General features: G+C 36.8%; 1 protein-coding gene across 1 annotated transcript in view; it reads left to right on the forward strand.

The window, feature by feature from the left end:
* Positions 1 to 15,927, forward strand: part of cd276 (CD276 molecule) — a 74,251-nt gene extending 58,324 nt beyond the window's left edge. The window contains exon 7 of the mRNA XM_059564314.1: positions 15,618 to 15,927. The gene's annotated coding sequence lies outside the window, so the exon portion shown is untranslated. The remainder of the gene's footprint in view (positions 1 to 15,617) is intronic.
* Positions 15,928 to 20,955: the final 5,028 nt, after the last annotated feature.

Here is a 20,955-nt window from a genome sequence, read left to right on the forward strand (position 1 = left end):
TCCAGGAATGTGTTGGCAACATTAAATGGTGAGCAGTGTGTGTTTCTGCTTATGCGCATCTAAAAATAAGCAGATCCCATGTCACTGGTACTGTAGTGTTCTCCCTACCGAGGGAAGAGCTGTGTTTCTGCTGTGAGAGAGAAATGATGTTCAGCCAGCGCTTCAGGACTTCATATGAAACTTAATGGCTGTCAGAGCGATGCCTTTCAACAGACAGAGCCGATAGGGGCAATTAGTGGCCGATAATGGCTCGCCCGCCCACACCTTAAGTAGTGCACTAAAATATTGATTTAATTCCCGTCCTATATATTCTCTTAACCATTTGCTGTCACCCTAAAAATATCTCTGGTCATGGCAGGCTGTCCATAGAGCTGCCAGTGCTGAAGAGAGGGAGTCGAGGGAAGGAGAGAACGAGGCTCTTCAGGACGGAGGTTTACAGTAGAGAGAGAGAAGAGAGTGTTTCTATGACAAGACCTTCATGATGCATAATCCATTCTTAATGTGGACTGAAAACAATCAGGGAGTCAACTCTAGGGCTTCCCTTCGAGAAACAGGAGTTCACTTTTAATGTTAAATTCTAAGTAATCGCTAAATGATGTTCCAGCCAACATTGTTTCTTGCCAATATTCCGTTTTAATCACATTCTGTGTGTTAAATGCAAGTCATGTCGCCGTCTTGAGCGTAAACTAGTATTTTAGTAAGTATTTTAGAAGCCACTTGTGGTATCAAACCCTGACGTTTTCCACACGGCAGTTTGCACAGATCATAAAATGTACATCTGTCTCGTAAGTAAAAATGGAATCGCACCAAAAAGTTCACAAAACCAGAACTGGAAGCTATTGCTTTATTGTTCCTGCATTATTAATGTCTGTTCAGACACGGAGCCCAGAGGTGGGACAGGAGGAGGTGGAGGAGCGACAGAGAGAGGAGATCAATGAGCGCTAATGAACACTTCTGCACTCATCCCAGCCTCAATTACATAACCAACCTTAGGGGCCAATTTAGAGCCATAGATTACCCACAATGCCTGGCGTGACACACACAGCAGCTAGTTTAGCATCTGTCTTCTCGTGCAGATCACCATAGGTTCGCTTTAGAGTTTCTATACACACAAATACTCAAACTCATACCTGTGTTTGTTTATATAGCACTTTAACAAAAAATACAGATAAAGCAACTTACACCCACTAACACAGGAAACAGTCTAAATGTTATAAAATTTATAAAATAATAATAATAATTTACAGTTAAGCAATAAATGAAAACTCACTGTTAATAATAACCAAGTAATAAAGTAAATGGATGCATTACTGTAATGATGATTTTAGCGGAAAATGCTTTATTGTCATTTAAAAGGTTTTCAAAAAGAAAAATCTCCTTAATTGTATTAGTCCCTTTATAATTGCATGATCATATTTTGCTATCATATGAATGAGTGAATGCAATTAATATGCATTAAAGCAAGGGTCAACTAAAGAATGAAGCTGGATTTGAACCAAAAGCTATTGTTTTACTGATTAAACTTGAAATGCTATGATAGATTCCCCTGTAGTGCTGTTGGGGCATGTTGTCACAGAAAACAGTGTTATTGTTACGGTGTTAAACAACAAATAAACCTCGCTTTGACAATACAATGTATTTTAAATGAAAGTAATTTTACATCTTGGTCATGTTTGTTGTGCTGCCTTTAATACATGCTATTTAAATGAAATACAAAAAATGTTGTTGCTTTACAATAATGAGAATTTAATGAGAATCACCATTAAGAATACTGAGGATTATGGAAATCATTAGAAGTAAATGGATGCATTACTGTGATGACGATTTTTGGGGAAAATGTGCTTAAATGTCATTTAAAAATTATTTCAAAAATGCAAAAAATCTAAAAGTCTTTAAAGAAAAAATATGCTAATTCAAATGTGTGATTTTGGGCTGAAGTGCGATTGGCTCGTGAGCTCTTGTAAGGCTGGATGGCTTGTATTTCCCCCCATCATTCGGTCTGTGGCCGTGAAATGGTCAACAGCTCTGAGCCTCAGGCCGTCTCTGTCAGCAACACTAAATATCTCTCACACATACTGTCCCTACAGAGCCTCTTTCTCTGTTAAAGCATCTCTCACACACGCACACTAGATCTCCAGTCAGGTCCGATGGGAGCGTCGTCTTCTGCTTGTCTGTTAAACTATCGTTTCCTTCACATGAACGCACACATTTGCTCTCCTGTGAAGCACTGCTCTTCCCATCAGTCCCTGCTGGAATCTGGCCTGAATGTTTTAGTTGTCAAGTCATTCAGTAGTGCTAAATATACCTGTGTTTACTCATGTATTCAGTTTAATAAAAGTTTAAGTCAGAGCAGGTACTCTCGGCTAAACATGAAGTTGATTCTGATTCATAGTTATAATGTGCTTTTTTGACTGATTGAAACCGGTGACTCTTTGTGCACTGTTGTCATTCATTTCAGGAAGCTATATGGAAGATTGTATGTTAACTTTATGTCGCAAGTCTGACTTTTTTTTTCTAAGTTTTAATTGCATGATGTTAACTTGTAATTTGCATGTTTAAAACTCAGATATGTATAAACTTGCAATTCTGAGAAGAAAAGTTGCAAATACAGTTTTTCTAGTTTTTTTCAGTGGCAGAAACAATACAATCTCAGAATTTATAGAAAAACTTGCAATTCTGAGAAAAACAAAAAAGTTTGTAAGATATAAACTAAAGCCCCTTTCACACTGCAATTCTGGAAAATGCATGGGTAATGTGTCCCGGCAACTGTTCCCGGGTAGCTAGATTTTGCCCCTTTTACATCGCCAGTGTGTCAGGTCTGTATTGATGATCAGGATGTGACATGTAATCTACGTTTTGAAAGCGCTAGGCACGTTAACTTTCATTTTAGCTGGTAAACGAGCTCAACTTCAGTGTGGATAGTGAGGAACTAACTGATCTCTGCTTCATTACAGTTTGCACAAACGTTGATCTGCCTTCAGAACACCCAGTAAAAGAGTGGCATGATGACGTGTGTCATCACTACATCACACCCTTTATGTTATTAGTTCTGGCTTTTGTTCACACCGAGCTCATTCTGGGACTGAACCCGGCAATGTTACTAGGTCCCCATCCCATCATTGACTCTTTTTGTTTTTGTGTTAATGTTTTGAGAACATTATTAAACATCAGATAACATTTTAAAACATTTTATCCCGGGACATGTTTGTGTTCACACAGGAGGCGATCCGGCAGTTTTCCGGGACCAACGTGCAGTGTGAAAGGGGCTTAAGAATTGTCAGATGTATCTCAAATCTGAGTTTATCTCACAACTCAGAGGAAAAAAAGTCTAAATTACGAGAATTGCGAGTACAAAAGTCATAATTGTGCATTTACCTTTGTGCATTTACCAAAAGTTGCAATTACCTTTATTTTATATTCCATGCAGAAAAAAACTCCAAAGAAAAAAATCTCAATTTCAAGAAACAAGGTCCAAATAGTGAGATATAAACTCAGAACAGTGATAAGAAAACTCAAAACTATGAAAGTTGCAATTACCGTTGTAATGAAATGTGTTTGTGGTTTAAGGTTCAAAAAACACCTTATTTTCCTCATACTTTACATTATTGTTTCTCCTCTATGCCCCGCCTTCTGAAAAGCCTCAAGTGTGTGACGGAAATGTTATGACAATTACCATTCTGTGATGCATGTCCCAGCACAATGAGACAAAACCAATAAAACCCATTGCAAACGAGGCATTTGTTGCATCCAGTGGGGACATAATTACGGATTATATTATATATACGGATTATATTATATATGCATATCGAGCTGTGTGAACATAAAACCATATCTGCATTTGTGATCAGAGAAACAACAAACAACAAGCTCTACTCTACACTGCTCAAAACTCATGTTTGAATCATCAGTGGCACATCCTTTAAATATGAAAACATACTTACAGACTGTGAGTCAGAAGACCAGACTGTTCTTGAAATGTTGGTACTGCCCCACTTTATAGAAACAGCCTTTGTGCCACAGACACATTGTAGGCTACTCTCTCAAGTTCAGGAAACAGTCCTCCACACTGCAGGTTTGAGTGAGGAACGGCATGCGGATTCGACGAAGGACACATGTGAAGACCCCGGGCTGGACTCCGCTTTGTCCTCGGTGAAAGCCAATCCGGTGATCCACAGCTCTGAATTTGAGACTTTAGTCTTTGCAACTTTACAGATATTCTTTTGCACCAAGAGCTTGTAACACCAAAGAAAAAAGGGAAACACATCATATGACCCCTTTAATTAATTGATTTATATATTTATTTTTAGTCTGTGGTGGAAACTGGTTCCCATAGAAATCAGACTACATTGCTCACACTCAATATGTGTTTTTGCATGCAACCCTAGTCATTATTTCCCGATTTATTGCATCTCATCCAATACAGCCTCAGGTACCTTAGGATTTCTTTTGCTGTGGTTCTGCAGATTCATTAGTGCTCAGATGGTGTAAATTGCTCTGTAGCTGCGCATATGAACTTGCGAAGCTGTGTGTGATTCTGTGCGCTGTCAGGCTCACCAGATATGAAAGAATCCATGACTCAATTTGAATCATATTCTCTCTGATGAATCTCTGAAGTGTGTTCTTCCAATAAACGAGTGTAAAACCCATTTGGTTGACAAGATCTTCAGGATGTGTTGTTCTTTTAGATAAAATGCATGATGGATAACTGACTAATAATTTAAAAGAAAGCCCAATGTCAAGGGTGCAGCTTTAAGAATTCAGATGATGTTAGGATTCAATTAGGGCTGTGCAATTAATCGCATTCAATTGTCATGCACATTTCGTCATTAAAGCCAGTCCCTAGTAAATCCCCATCACCTGTTTTCAGATTGAGCAGCTTTCACTACACAGAGACAAGCTAGGCGATATCGCGTTCGAAATCTAATTCGATTCATCTGTGATTATGAGGGCGATTTTGCCTAATTGTAAGAGAACTACGGCTCTGTGTAGTGAAAGCTGCTCAGTCTGAAAGCAGGTGATGGTGATTTACTATTAATCACAGAACCGGCTTTTACTGACGAGATGCGCATGACAATCGATTGCGATTAATTGCACAGCCCTAGATTCAATGGTATGAATATATGTATGTCACCCACAATTAAATCTGTGTGGGGGCTTACTTTATGATCCACATGAGGAAAAGAGCTTCATAAAGTGAATTAAAATGTTTTATTGCACATAGAAAGGGATCTATAAAGTGAAAAGGGTTTCTAAAGTAACTATAGCTACTTCCAAATTTTTCAGTTTCAAATATCTGCTTGAAAAACCTTTAAAATTTTAATCATCAACATTACATTTGAATTATCATATTTTTGATGGATTGAATGTCAGCTAAAAAAATATGTTTGTATTGTAACCATCAATATATATAAACTTTATTTCTAACATTCAAAACGTCCATGTTTTTTTATTTATTTATTTATTTTTTTGGGTTATGCAAACTTATTTACTTAACTTACTTTTTACTTAACTTTCTGAAACAAGTAGTTACATTTAAAAAAATGTTAGACGAATATCCATATAAAACATTTTTTAAAACAAAAAATGTTTCATAATGTTTTTGTGTTAATGTTTTGAGAACATTATTAAACATCAGATAACATTTTAAAAATTATTATTAGGGCTGGGCAAGTTAATGCATTAATTGATTAATGCCAACAATTATTTTATCGCGTGTTAACACAGTTTTTTTATTATTATGAAAGTCCGTTGCTCACTCTAAATACACATACAGACTAACCACAGTGTGGTTAGCGCTCACACTCACTGAACTAAAACTGAACCACGCTCTTGCCCATCTCTTCCAACCGAGCCAGGGACTGATAAACAGAGCGATCACACTGGTCAAACGAACCAGGCTTTGGGGGTCAAATGCGCGGTTAGGATTGCTTATTGTGAGAATACCCTAATTATTGTCCCACATCCTGCACACATGAGTCTTTACCCGCACATCAAATGTTGTCCCATGTCACACTCTGCTGAGATGGGTCCCGTGATCGTGCAAGGTGCCTGTTATAATACTATGATCGAGGCTCTAGACTTTGAGCATAACTTGTTTTTATATAACAAACTATAAAATATTTTCTATAAAAACGTTTATGTACTGGATTGACTGTAGGATGCACGAGTGAACGCCATTAAAACAACACTTCTGTACATTTAAGCAAGGGTCAACTATAGAATCAGGCTTGATGTGAACCAGTTTTTTTATATATAACTGTTTCTTCTTAGTTTTTTCTAATCAGTTGTGTAAATTAGGGTTGTATGTTACATCACCACCTGCATTTGGTGGTTATCAGTGTATTACAAATGTAAAAAACTGATTTCAGTACCTCAATAGGTAGGAGCCTGTCCTCCAACAAAAAACGACCATATAGGTCGTTTGTGCAAGCATTTATTACGACCTATATTTACGTTTTAAAGTTAAGCGCCCTCTAGCGGGCGTAAAAATAATGACAGTATCGCGTTGCGTCTGTCGTCATGAATTGACGTATAACGTCATTACCAATAAAAAAGGCACGTTTATTTAAATGCAATGTGTGGGGGTTTTACACCGATCTCACAGTATTTCCTACATATTTTACTAGGTGGCTTATTCGTTCGAATGACCACACCTAACCCCACCCCTAAACCTAACCCTCACAGAAATCATGCTAAATTATGATTTATTGAGCATATACATTTTCGTGCACATCCGTTCCCTGGGATCGTACCCATGATAACATGATTACATATCAAGGTATGGGAACTGCACCGTCACAACTGCAAAATACAGTTTTAGATTTAGACTTATTTTATAGATTTATACTTTTTATAACAGTCTTGGGCATGTCAAAGTTTAGTAGCAACATTGGCTTTGATGCATTTTTAGTTTTTGTGCAACATTAGATTTAATTTTTTTCTCCCTAATTAGTTGTTGGTGGCTGTTTTGCCCCAATGACTTCCATTATAACGACATTTTTTGATTGCGAAGCCATGACACCATATAATCATGCATTCTTGATTGTTTGTGGTTTTCCCTTTTGGGAAGAGGTACAATTTGTTAATTTTACAGTTGATCACTAGGTGGGACCATTAACCCTTTAGATAGGCCTGTGCAAAAAAAAGGCTTAGTTTCTGACTTGTATATGGAGTTATATGGAGTATAACAGCAAATTGTAGTGTTTGTGTGTGTGTGAGATTCTTGATTGTTGGTGGTTTTCCCTGTTGGGAAGAGGTAACATTTGTTATTTTTACAGTTGATCACTAGGTGGGACCATTAACCATTTAGATAGGCCTGTGCAAAAAAGCTTATTTTCTGACTTGTATATGAAGCTATATGGAGTATAACAGCATATTATATTGAGTGTGTATGTGTGTGTGTGTGAGAAAGAGAGAGAGAGAGTGTGTGTGAGAGAGACCTTTGCGAACTTACCTTAATGTATTTCAGAAAATCACAATGTACACCTCAGCTCTTAGAACTACATGGAGTAAACAAAAGTGTATTTATGCACCTGCTGCCTTTTAATGGTGGTGAAAGTATTCGGTTGTTAAGTGATGACGTAAGAAGCGCTGTTTCCGGGTCCAGGCCTCAACTCGCTTCACTTGAGAATATGACCTCAGCAGCCGTTTATGAGCACTGTTTGTTCATATTGATAATTTAAGTTAAATGCTTTCAAACTTACGATATACACTACAGTCTCCGTGCTCACAGCGTCCCAAACACAAATAATTTTTAGATATTTTTTTTATATTTATATTTTCATTGTCTGGCTATCTGATACTTCGATATGGAGTTAAAGGTTAATATTATAACTTTTTCGCTAGTATTCTATCACATTGTGAGTTTATATTAGCACCTTTTGTTGTTTTCTCGTGGTAACTGATAGAGCGTTTGGACACGGAAGCGCTGCTACGTGACGTCAGACTTAACAAGCGAATAGACTAAACAAAAGCAAAGTATGTGGATTTAAACACTTGCATGCCATCGTGCTGGATATTTAATGGTGAGAAGAGCAGACCACGAGAAAGGGCTTGACTTGTACCAAAGTTTTAGAAATGATTATGTAGCGTGACCCCTCCAGGGAGCTGCAGCTTATTTGAAGTTGGTATTGCATTTTGGTTCATAATACATTATGTTCATAAATTTGATGCAAAGTAGATTTTTTTACAGGATTTTAAGGTTTTAAACTGGCTTTACCATCAAAAAAAGAGGAGCATTTCACTTATAGGCCATCTGTACTTTTCACCATCAAAAGGAAGCAGGTGCATAAACACACTTCTTTTTTTATTGTTTACTCCATGTAGTTCTGAGAGCATGAGGTGCATATTTTGATTTTTTTCAAATACTGTACATCAAGGTAAGTGCACAAAGGTCTCTCTCACACCCTCTCTTTCTCTCTCTCTCTCTCTCTATCACACACACACACACACTATAATTTGCTATTATACTCCATATAACTCCATACAAGCCAGAAACTAAGCCTTTTTTTGCACAGGCCTATCTAAAGGGTTAATGGTCCCACCTAGTGATCAACTGTAAAAAAAAATAACAAATGTTACCTCTTCCCAACAGGGAAAACCACCAACAATCAAGAATCTCACACACACACAAACACTATAATTTGCTGTTATACTCCATATAACTGTGGGGTGGTGCTAGCGCAGTGGATAAGACACATGTCTTTGGTGTGAGAGACCCGGGTTCGAATCCACTGTGAGACACCAATGTGTCCCTGAGCAAGACACTTAACCCCTAGTTGCTCCTGAGGTGTGTGACCTCTGACATATGTGGCAATTGTAAGTCGCTTTGGATAAAAGCGTCAGCTAAGTGAATAAATGTAATGTAACTCCATATACAAGCCAGAAACCAAGCCTTTTTTTGCACAGGCCTATTTAAAGGGTTAATGGTCCCACCTAGTGATCAACTGGAAAAATACATTTTTTTTTACCTCTTCCCAAAAGTGAAAACCACAAACAATCAAGAATGCATGATTATATGGTGTCATGGCTTTGCAATCAAAAAATGTCGTTATAATGGAAGTCAATGGGGCAAAAACAGCCACCAACAGCAAATTAGGGAGAAAAAATTTAAATCTAATGCTGCACAAAAACTAACAATGCATCAAAGCCAATGTTGCTACTAATCTTTGACATGCCCAAGACTGTGATAAAAGGTAAAAAAAATCCAGTCCACAATCACTTTTTATATTGAAAATATGTAATTTTGTGTGGTTTTTTTTCCCAAATCAGTGACATCATTTATGAACTTGGTAATTAAAAAGTTAAAATCTTGGAATTTTTTTTTAAAAATTTAAAAAAAATATTTATCTGATACATTTTTACAGCAGTTTAATTTAGTGGATGTTTTCATCCACGAACATCCCGAAAGGTTAGTGAATTTGCCCACAGTGTACCGTTGAGTTTTTGAAAAATTTCAAAGCATTTTCCCAAAATATGGGTCAAAATAAGATTTGTCACCAAAAATCATTCCATTAGCTCAAACATAGAGAAAGTTGTGGCCAAAATAAGACTCAACTTTACCCCCTAGTGGACGAAAACGTCAAGAGTAAAAAATGTATTTATTTATTTTAGTTTTATTATTTATCATTTAGATCTAGATAAAAAAATAATACCCCTGTAATGAACATTTAAGCTTCATAAAGGACATAAAGGTGCTATTAAAGTATCACAAAAGTAGTCAAAATACCAAAAGTTAAGTCATTATTCTTATAAAAATTTGGACATGATTGGAGTTTTGAAAACTGTAGCAGATTTGGTGGGAAAAGGCAACTTGAATGATTTGTTCTCAAACACGTGATTGATTCTCGTGAACTTACCAAGTTGCCGTTTTCATTAAATAATGGCTTAAAAGGTGTGTATGAAGTTATCATATGGCTTCAGAAGACTTAGAATGTAATTATAGAGAACTTTTATTAATGTTGCTCTTAAATGTTTTTGAACGATGGAGAGGTTGATGTTACTTGGGATTTTGCTTTTGTGTTTGCCCACAGGAATCAGAAATGATTCATTTGAAAATTTGTTATCAGGATTAGCCATTGATCGTCTGCTGCGACCAACAATACGGCCATAAAACCACTGCATGTGTGATTTTATCTCACGAAGAATTTAACTGTAGATGTTCCTTTTTGAAAGGATTTCATGTTTCATATTCTAGTCCTTGACGATGAAATGCTTAGTGATGAGGATCGAATGAGTGTCGTATTCACTCCTGGCTTTGACATTCAGACTTAAATGAGTAACACGTTTCCCGCTGATTTCAAAAGCGAGCCAGTTTTACTGCTCTGGAGGCAATGCATGTTGTAAAGTGATGCTTCAGCAAGTTAATTGTGCAAACCCCGTCCCATGAATCGTATTATCGTCATCATCACAGCTATCATTTACACTGCAACAGAGGGAACATGTTCACTAGACTGTAAATATATAAATAAGTATAAGTGTACCAGGGACTGGAATGAAATATGGCATTCCCATTTCAATGCAAATGAAGGAAGGGATGAATGCAGCGAGAGCGTCTCACCAGTGTTTCTGAGCTCAAAATACGCTCGTATAGACGCAGGAAATTAGTGTCCGGGCTGCAAATGAAACTGTCAGCATGAATCCAGAGCCGAACGGAGGCGTCTTCCACTCTTATCGCCGCCTTTGCATTGTGTACGGATGTTTATTTCAGATTGCACTTCTTTTAATGCAGAAATGAAACAGCGTGACAGTCGGGGTGAAGGAGAAGAGTGGCCCACTAACTCAAGAGCTTCATATGCCTTCTGATCAATGCTTTTCGTTATTTGTCGCATCTGTTTAGACCTTTGCAGTCTGCCTGGTTCTGCTGTGGAAATGTTGTGTTGTGTTGATTTGTGTGATAGATTACAGGAGCTTCTGCAGGTCTGGGAGACTGGAGCTGGGAGATGGAGAGAGTTTTCAGAACCAGTGCACTCTCTCTCTCTCTCTCTCTCTCTCTCTCTTATTATTATTATTTTTTTTTTTTAGTGTGACATTATGTTAAATGAATTTAGCACACACTTTTATGCAGAATGACTTGAAGGCATCCAGTCCATGCATTCCCTGGGATCTGAACCCATGAGCTGCCAGTCATAGTGGCATGATCCACTGTTTGAGATGCAGGACTGCCTAGAATCTCCTCATGCATGAACATCACTCAGGATTTTCCCTTTGCCTGCCATCAGATCAAATCTAATCACTCTCAAAGCAAGCAGCACGGCTCTCTCAGTTAAAGAGGAGAGATTCAGGGAACCAAATGACTCCCGAAATGAATCCCGTCTGACCTGAACAGACTGCTCTGTATTCTGAAGATCACAATAGGTTGTTTTGCACCGTTCAGCTCTGCATCTCTTTAGAAACATGTATTCGTGCTTGCAGACATTACGTCAAGGGAATGAAATGTCTAATGTTTCATAAAGATGGTTTTGGAACATTGTTATTTTAGTATCACTGATATACTGCACTCTAACCCAAATTGGGTTGTTTTCAACCCAGCAGTTTTTATTTTGGCAACCCAGCGCTGGGTCAAAAAGGGACGAACCCAACGCTGGGTTATTTTAACCCAACCAGTTGGTTTATTACGTTTAACCCAGCCTGCTGGGTTGCTTTTTTATGGTTTAAAATTACTACATTGCAGGGTTTCAAAAACCAGAGCGGGTGTTTTTTTATCACTGAATTTCAGTGGCAGAAAATGAACTCGCGGAGTGACGCCACCAACTGAGTGTAAGGATGTGGGAAACACTACATTGCTAGGCTAAAATGAACCCAAATTGAGCAAATTGAATTGGACAGTCTGGTTAGAGATGATAGAAATGCAACAGTAACTCAAATAACCACACGTTACAACCAAGGGATGGTTGTACGGCATATCTCTGAATCCAGCAGGATAATGCACCGTGTCACAAAGCTCAGATCATCTCCGACTTGTGTCTTGAACATGACAATGAGTTCACTTTACTAAAATGGCCTCCATAGTCACCAGATCTCCATCCAGTAGAGCAGCTTTGTGATGTGGAGGAATGGGAGATTTACATCACTGATGTGCAGCCGACAAGTCTGCAGCAACTGCGTGATGCTATCATGTCAATGTAACACAGTACAAACTTCATATTCACGGGAAGAAGGAGGTGGGAACCGTCAGACAATCAAAATGACTTTAATAATCAAAAATAACACAAACAAAACCAAAACACAACTAATCTCGTCCTTCGCTGTCGTCGCTCCTATTTTATATCCTTCCATCTCCTCCATGGGACTCGAGACCGGTGAGTGTCGCAGGTGTCGCTGATTTCCAATCACTCCACCGGCCTCGCTCCGTTCCCATGGCTCTCGGCCCCGCCCCACTCGTCACATACCCCCCAACGCCCCTCGCACCCACGAGACTGAAAATCGTTCTTCTGTTTGTTGAATCTCAACACACACCACAGGTCCAAGGCCGATTGACTCCAATTATGTATCTAAACCAACCAACTCACTTCTCCAGCCAGCAATATTGGTTTTCCTCAGATCTTACGGTCGCAGGGCCTTGTGTGTGACATAATGAAGTTCTGTCTAAGTTAATTCTCTGGCAGGTTTAATGGTGCATTTCGAGCCATTCCTCGGGCTGCATTAGCAGCAGGGAAACGCTCCGTAGGGAATCAAGTGCAGCTCAGTGCATTAAAAGTTTGGACTCACCTGCTGTAATGGTTTAGGGGCTGTTGATTGGATGAGATGGGAACACTGGTGCCTAATGAAAGCCATCTAGAGCTGCCAGCCGTGCAACAGTCCATTAAAAGAGTCTCATCGCCAGACTCCTGCTAATAACACACTTCAAGTGTCACAAGAGCATTGGTTTCTTTTTCAGCGTGTGATGCAGACTTTGTCTTTAAGGAGAAACACTTCAGCTTTTAAGAACTTTGAGATTTGAGATGTTTAAATGCTTTGAGATTCAAGAAATTAAAATGACATGAGTAGACTGAATATATATACATGATATATGCTCTTAAAGCAACACTCCACTTTTTTGAAAATAGGCTAATTTTCCAACTCCCCTATAGTTAAACAATTGACTTTTACTATTTTTGAATCCATTCAGCGGATCTCTGGGTCTGGTTGTAGCACTTTAGCTTAGCTAAGCATAGATCATTGAATCTGATTAGACCGTTAGCATCTCGCTCAAAGAGTGACCAAAGAGTTTAGATATTTTTACTATTTAAAACTTGACTCTTCTGTAGTTACATTAATAAAGTAACGGAAAATGAAAAGTTGAATTTTTCTAGGCTGATATGGTTAGGAACTATATTCTCATCCCGGCGTAATAATCAAGGAACTTTGCTGCCTTAGTTTGTGTAGTTGCAGCAATAGCAGTGTTGCTAATATCACTGCGCCAATGACCCAGTACAAAATGCTTTGACAATTAGCTGAAATAGTGTTTATTTGATTTAACATTTCTTTAATTTTGTCATGATTTTTTATGGTTTTAGTTTTAGTTTAGATTCAACTGTAAGAAGGCATAAGGAGTTACAGTAAGAGATTTTACTCTATATATTTCTGTTCATCGTGTCAGCGATGTATCATTTCATTCTTTCACTGAGAGTTTCTGAATAAAATGTAAGTTCAAGATTTAGTTATTTTCACACAAATGTTGACTTGGCAACTAGCTGAAATAAATGCAGTGCTTTTTTATACTTTATTTTTTTTTCGAGTAATTGAAATATATATATAAAATGTAACAATAATAACGCTAAGTTCAGAGGAGACATAATTGATATGATGAACAGACTTAAGGCTTTCATTCACACACAAACATGATCATCAGACACAAACAGATGCTAAAGTGTAACATCAGCATTTGTGTTTCAAAGATAATGGGACTCAATCTGAGCACCATCTTCAAGAATCGACTAAAAACACATCTCATCAATATTCATTTGACCCTCTAACTCTAGCACTCTCTATTCTAATTATATTATTAAAAAAGTGCCCCTTTTAGACTTGCACTCTGTTCATCCCCACATGGAAAGAACCTATATGTGGATATATGCGCATATATGAAACTTATATGCAGTGTATATGCACATATATGATAATATATATACTGTATATATGCGTATATATACTGCATATATGCTGCATATATGCGTATATATGCCACATATAGGCAAAATTGAGGTGCATATATGTGCATATACAGGAAATATAGGTCTCCTGTATTGCTTCTTCATATCCACATATAAGCCCTATACATACAAGATATGTCTTCTATATAGCTAATGGCAGGATCTGGTCACTTAGTAGCTCATATCCCATTTTTGACTTTCATACATGATGCCTAGCTCATATTTTCTAAGGCAAAAACTAAGAATTAACGAAAAAAATTATGCAAGAACTTATGTATGTGCGAACATGTGAAATTGGTATCACATGTAATTGGCATGTTATGGAATTTAACTATGGCAATATATTAACATGATATACAGAGCCGGACAGTAACGGAGTACATTTACTTGAGTACAGTACTTAAGCACAATTTTGAGGGATCTGTACTTTACTCGAGTATCATTTTTGGGGAGTACTCATGACTTTACTCAAGTACATACATTTGAGAGGCAAATATTGTACTCTTTACTCCGCTACATTTCTATCCATAACCGTAAGTACCTGTTACTTCTTCAGCCCCGTCCACACGGAGACGGACCCCCGATCTTTTTTTTCCCTCGTCTCAAGAAATATTATTAATCGGTGTTAATGTTAGCATTCAGTGTTTGTTCATGTTTTTGTTGCTGTTACGTGGTGTAGTGGTGTTTGACTAGGGGCGAGACGTGGGCTGATGACGCCATATTTTCAGAAAATGTACGGATTCGCCCTCGAGAAGAAACGCAAAGGCGGCGTTTTCAAATATATCCAGCCTATCCGCAAAAAAAATTGTGCGCCGAAAAAAAAGAAGAGGAAAAAATACAAATGTCGGACACCCTATCAAACGTCATTGGATAGTGCAGGAAGGAAGAGGAGGAGGAGGATGATGAGGCGCGTCATGACAGACCTTCAAAGAATAATAAAGATATTTTTTTTTTCTGTTCAGTTTTTTGTCCTATTTTTGTTCTTGTACTATTTGATTGTTCTTGTAAATACATAATGTACATTTCTATATTTGGGACTTTTATTTATGTTGCCTAGCAGCTATGGATTTTAATTTTACTATTATAGGTGAACATATAGGTACATATATACGTGCATATATGTACCTATATAGGTATATGTATACACATATATATGTGTAAATATATGCGTGCATATATGTACATATAATATAGGAAAACGGCCAATTTTAAATATGTCACATATATTAAAAACATATCAAAACCTATATTGAAACATATATGTTTATATAGGTTTTTTCCATGTGGGTCTACTAACTGCTTGTTATCTATTTTTTTAGTATTCTGTCTACAGTTAACAAAAGCAAAAAAAAAAAGGCCTCTAACACTAGCTTATTCTCCCTCCCCCCTTTCTTATTTATTTAATTAATGTGTGTACTGTGTTAAGCTAACTGACACTGTGTGTGTGTGTGTGTGTGTGTGTGTGTGTGTGTGTGTGTGTTTCAGGTCGAGGCTGGAACTTCAGTGATTGATATGAGAAGGAAACATCTGTCCGATTCAGCTTCATTTCAAAAGGGATTCAAACATGAACGGATTTCACGCACGGATAGTTAAACTTTACATTTTGATATTTCATGTGATTCCCGTGTGCATGAGGGAAAGCGTATGATGACTGTTTGACTACACGTTACACGACTGACCCACTGATCTCCAACACCTGCCCGTCTCTTGTCAAACTCCCAGCATCCTCTCTGAGTCGAGTGCTCACGTCCATCGACTCAAACACAGCCAGCTGCAACTCATTACACATTGTATTTTAAAATCCAGGTTTTTTTTTATGATGTTGTCAAGTACTTTGAATATTGCACATATGTGACCCTGGACCACAAAACCAGTCTTGGGTGTAAATTTTTCGAAAATGAGATTTACACATAATCTGAAAGATGAATAGATGAATTCTTAGCAATGCATATTACTAATCAAAAATGAAGTTTTGATATATTTACGGTAGGAAATTTACTAAATATCTTCATGGAACATGATCTTTACTTAATATCCTAATGATTTTTGGCATAAAAGAAAAATCTATAATTTTGACCCCTACAATGTATTTTCTGGCTATTTCTACAAATATACCCCAGAGACTTAAGACTGGTTTTGTGCTCCAGGGACACATATTTGAATTCCAAATCTGTCATAATAATTGGAAGCCTTATTGCAAACATGCTGTGCCTGTCTTTTGTACATGTATAAATTAAAATGGTTTTCACTCCTACAAGTTTCCATGAATTTTTGAACAGTAATGCATGTCAGATTTACAGATTATTATACTACTAGTCACATGATCTTCAGAAATCATTCTAATATGATGATTTGCTGCTCAAGAAACATTTCTGATTATTATCAACGTTGAAAACAGTTGAGCTGCACAATATTTCTGTAAATACATTTTAATTTTCAGGATTCACAGATGAACAGAAAGTTCAAAAGAACAGCATTTATATGAAATAAATTCTAATTATATTTTATATTAACCAGACACTTATCCAAAGCAACTTACAATGTATTTAGTCTATACAGTTCATTCTTTCATGGGTATGTGTGTTTCCTGGGATTTGAACCCACAACCTTTTGCTCTGATAATGCAGTGTACTACCATTGAGCCACAGGAACACTAGTAACATCTGTGTTTTCTTTACCTCTGAGCATGAGCAAATGTCGGTGGATTAAAGAGAAGTTTTATCCAGTAGTTCTGCTTATAATGTCTGCGGGTCAAGGGCAAAATAAAGCCTTCATTTAAATGCAATTAATTTAAAACAGCCAGAAAACTCTGTTTGGCGATGAATTTCAAAGTCATCAGAACTAATCAGCTCAACTTGAAGAAGCTGTCTATGTTTATGTAGAGAGCTAATGTCCAGAGATGCTTCAGCCTTGGCTTTTCTATTTCCATTTCCATTCTGAAGAATTATTTTGGAGATGAGAAGACCTGATGTCAAAGTGCAAGACCTTTCTCAATTTGAAGGCAGTCACATTTTTGAGGGCAGCGGTTTCAAGAATAAGTGATGCAATCATTTCGGCCTATGAGAAGCCTCAAATTAGCGCAGTTTTTATTATTATAATTATTATTTATTTATTTTATGTGAGGCTGTCAATCAAAATCTTAAATTTTTATTTTTAATATAATAATATAATGAAAAATAATATCTATATTTTTTAATATATTTATTTTTTTTATGTATAATAATAATATAATTCAATCAATTTAATTTACTTTTTTATTTTTATAAAGTTTTTTTTTTTTAATTTTAGTATAATAATAATGCAATAAAAATAACACATTTAATCTTGTCCCTTGACCCATACATAATTATTTTTCAATTGAAATGTTTCATGCTTGAGGCACCAAAAGCACTTCTCACTTTTTTCATAACCCTTTTTTTTCTTTTTTTTGTATGAAAAGAGCAAGCAAGCAACTGAAGAAGCAGCACATGAGCTGCTTTATGAGATGCACCATGTTTAAAAATAGCACCTGAACTTCTGCCTGTCTGGTCTCTCTTAAGGTCAAGAGTTCGGTCTCTTTCAGAGATGTGCTTCTTCTTTAATCCTAGATGCTTTTCTCTAGGATCATCATGCACCCTGATACTAATGCTGAACTGACACTTCCATGAACCACAACACTTACAAACATCTCTCCTACTTTGCTAGTAATCACGATCATTATTTTGTGATATTTTGTTGCTTGATGCATTTAATATTTATGCTGGTGAGCAACTGAGTCATGCAAATTGCAAAAAAATAGTTCTGTGTCTGGTTTATGGTGTCAAGTATTGCATCACTGTTTTAATTCAAACATTCAAACTAATCAGATTTACTCAATGCCTCCTCAATATTTTAACATCTGCATTTGCATTGTCAGCTAAGACCATGATGCAGCTGAATTAATTTTTTCATGCTAGATCCTATAATTTGGAAATACAGCTGGCACATGCAATATTATTAATACATGCAACGAGAGATGTGTGTACTGCAGCAAATACAAAGCAAACGAATCCAGCCAATCAGTGCAAGAACGAGACGCTGATGGCGAACACTAGCGGCATGTGTGCATTGCTTTTGGCAGCTTGTGTTCATGGACAAATCAGATTTTCATACTATTTAATATAGCTTTTGCTTTGAATTCATAATCCTAAAGAGAATATCGAAAGTACACAGATTTAAGATTCATTAATGGTCCTCTGTAACCTGTCCTTTTGAATTCAGAAACGTTTGAATTGACTGTTTCTTTGTTCCCTACTGACTAAAGAAATAATGCAACACAAGAAATGTGCACGATTATATCATGATAAAAATGAGTAAATATGGCACTGTGTTTTGTTAGCATGCAGGGTTTTCAGTCAACAGCTCTCAGTCAGAATTCATATTCACGCATAAACAGAAAGTGAAGAGAAGAGAGGAAGATAACGTTTACTTGTGCCTTATTTTCAGCGGCGCTTGAGCAGTCCGGCCCTAATTAAAGCGTTCCGGTCCACGGCACGGCAGACGAGATGCCAACCACAGGCCATTTCATTTCCTCTGGTCTGTTTAGACTGTGATTACAGCTGTTCACAATGGGCAGGAAAAGAAAACAGCAATAAGAAGAGTGACGTCTGATGGAGGGTTATAGAGATACTGTGGATCTGTACATGGGCTCGGGACACTGTATTGATCTTGTCCTACACACAACAGTAATGAGGCTGGAATGGCATGAGGATGAGCATACAATGACAGAGTAATCACACAGATTCTGAGTCCAGTCGGGCGAAAGCTTATTAATATCACAGTTTGACCACAGATGATTCGACTCATTAGCCAACATGCCACACCTCGAATGAGAAATGATTGCAAAGCACATTCACTTCTGCATGTCATTGGTTGTGTTTGGCTTTCTCTGTCGAATTAGAGAGATAAGATCACCCATGCTTTGTGTTCTCTGAGGATTTATGATTGAACAGTTTTAAGTGAGACTTCCAGTGCACTGGTTGTAGGGATTAATGAGCACCACACACTCAAAGTGATTAAACAACAACTATTTCTCAATTAATCTGTGTGAAAACTGCATAAAACAGGAACTTGCACTCTGGAATGTAACAAGCTTAGATTTAGTAAATATTTGGCTTCACAAGTGATAGAAAACTGCAAAGACATATATAACTTACCATATATTATGTGTATATTTGTATTAATTAAATACTTCTAAATTGTTACAAGAAACAATCTTGTATATATATATTCTTATATATATATATATATATATATAATTGTATGTTTCTTGAGCAGTAAATCATCATATTTTCATGATTTCTGAAGATCATGTGACACTGAAGACTGGAGGAATGATGCTGAAAATACAGCGGAGCATCACAGAAATAAATTACACTTTAACACAGATTCACACAGAAAACAGATGTTTTAGATTGTAATAATATTTCACAATTTTTCAGTTTATACTGCATTTTTGATCAAATAAATGCAGCCTTGGTGACTCCATTTGACCAAACTTTTGAACAGTAGCTAGTGTTTATATCTCTAACAACCTTCTAACTAGCAAGGAAATAAGTCAAACACACATATACTGTACTTGCATACTTAATTATAATATTTCCTAAAAATCTCCTCAGGGAGGCAGTATCAGTGCTTGGTCTTTAAAAGTTAAACGTATTGCTGTTTCTTGAGCGATTCAGACCAGCAACCTTTCCAGCCTGAGCTTTTACTTTTGCCATACCAGCAAACCATCCCTTCGGGAGAAGAACATTGGCTCTGGCTCAGGCATTAAAACAAGAAGGAAATAGGTTTAAGAAACTCAAGCTTGTTAGTCAGCCGTTTGAAACGAGGCCACTGCAGTTTTACATCGTACAGTATTTGACCATCACAGCCACTGACAAACAACAACGACACTACTGCGATAGTCAGAACATTAGGAGGAGACATAAAAAGACACTTAGGTGAAGTGTTATTTTCTCATAATGTGAAGATAAACGCAGGCGATACGGAGAGGATGGAAATGAAAAGGCTGAGAGTGAGCCCGAGGGCAGCACAGCTTTTGGTCTGCGTTCAGCTTTCGGGAGGAAAATCTATCAAGAAATGGCCTCAATTTCCACTTTTTAATCTTCTTTTCTCGCTCCACAGACTATAGATTGATTCCTCTTTGCCATCAATCCATTTGGGTTCAGCTCATGGTTCTCCACTTGCTAATGATGATGGCTGCTATATTTAGTGAGTGAAAGCCTGTTTATTTTTCCTTCCTAAGCGACGGAGATGAAAACGTTTGATGGAAAGGGTGTCGACGGTCATTTTATTATGCCATTCTCACAAGTAAATAACTGACTATTGTGGACCACGAAGTGTAAAAAGTAAATAATTCTTTATCATAACTAGAACAAAATTTTTTAAAACATAACAAAATCTAATTTTAATTTAGTAACAATTTTCATTTAAATTATATATTTATGTATTAAAATAAAATACAAATAAATATTAATAAAAACTACATAAACAGATAAAAAACTACTAAAAATAACAAATACACACACAAAAATACAAGAATGAAGTAAAATCAAAAAATGCAAAATATATTGAAAAAAAAAAAAGAATATAACATTTGAAAATAAGTCGATAAACAGATTGAATTGCTTTTGGTGATAATATGAAGAGAAATGTATATTATTAAGCAAAAAAGAAAAAAAAAAGCCAATCATCAACTAGCGTTTTTTTTTTGGGAAGACAAAGTCCTTTCTGGCTCTTAAAATGACCAGAAAACAAAACATGCAATGAAGTGGACATTTACAGAAATAAAACCTGAAAATGC

Source organism: Carassius carassius, chromosome 13, assembly GCF_963082965.1.
Source record: "Carassius carassius chromosome 13, fCarCar2.1, whole genome shotgun sequence".
NCBI classification, from domain to species: domain Eukaryota; kingdom Metazoa; phylum Chordata; class Actinopteri; order Cypriniformes; family Cyprinidae; genus Carassius; species Carassius carassius.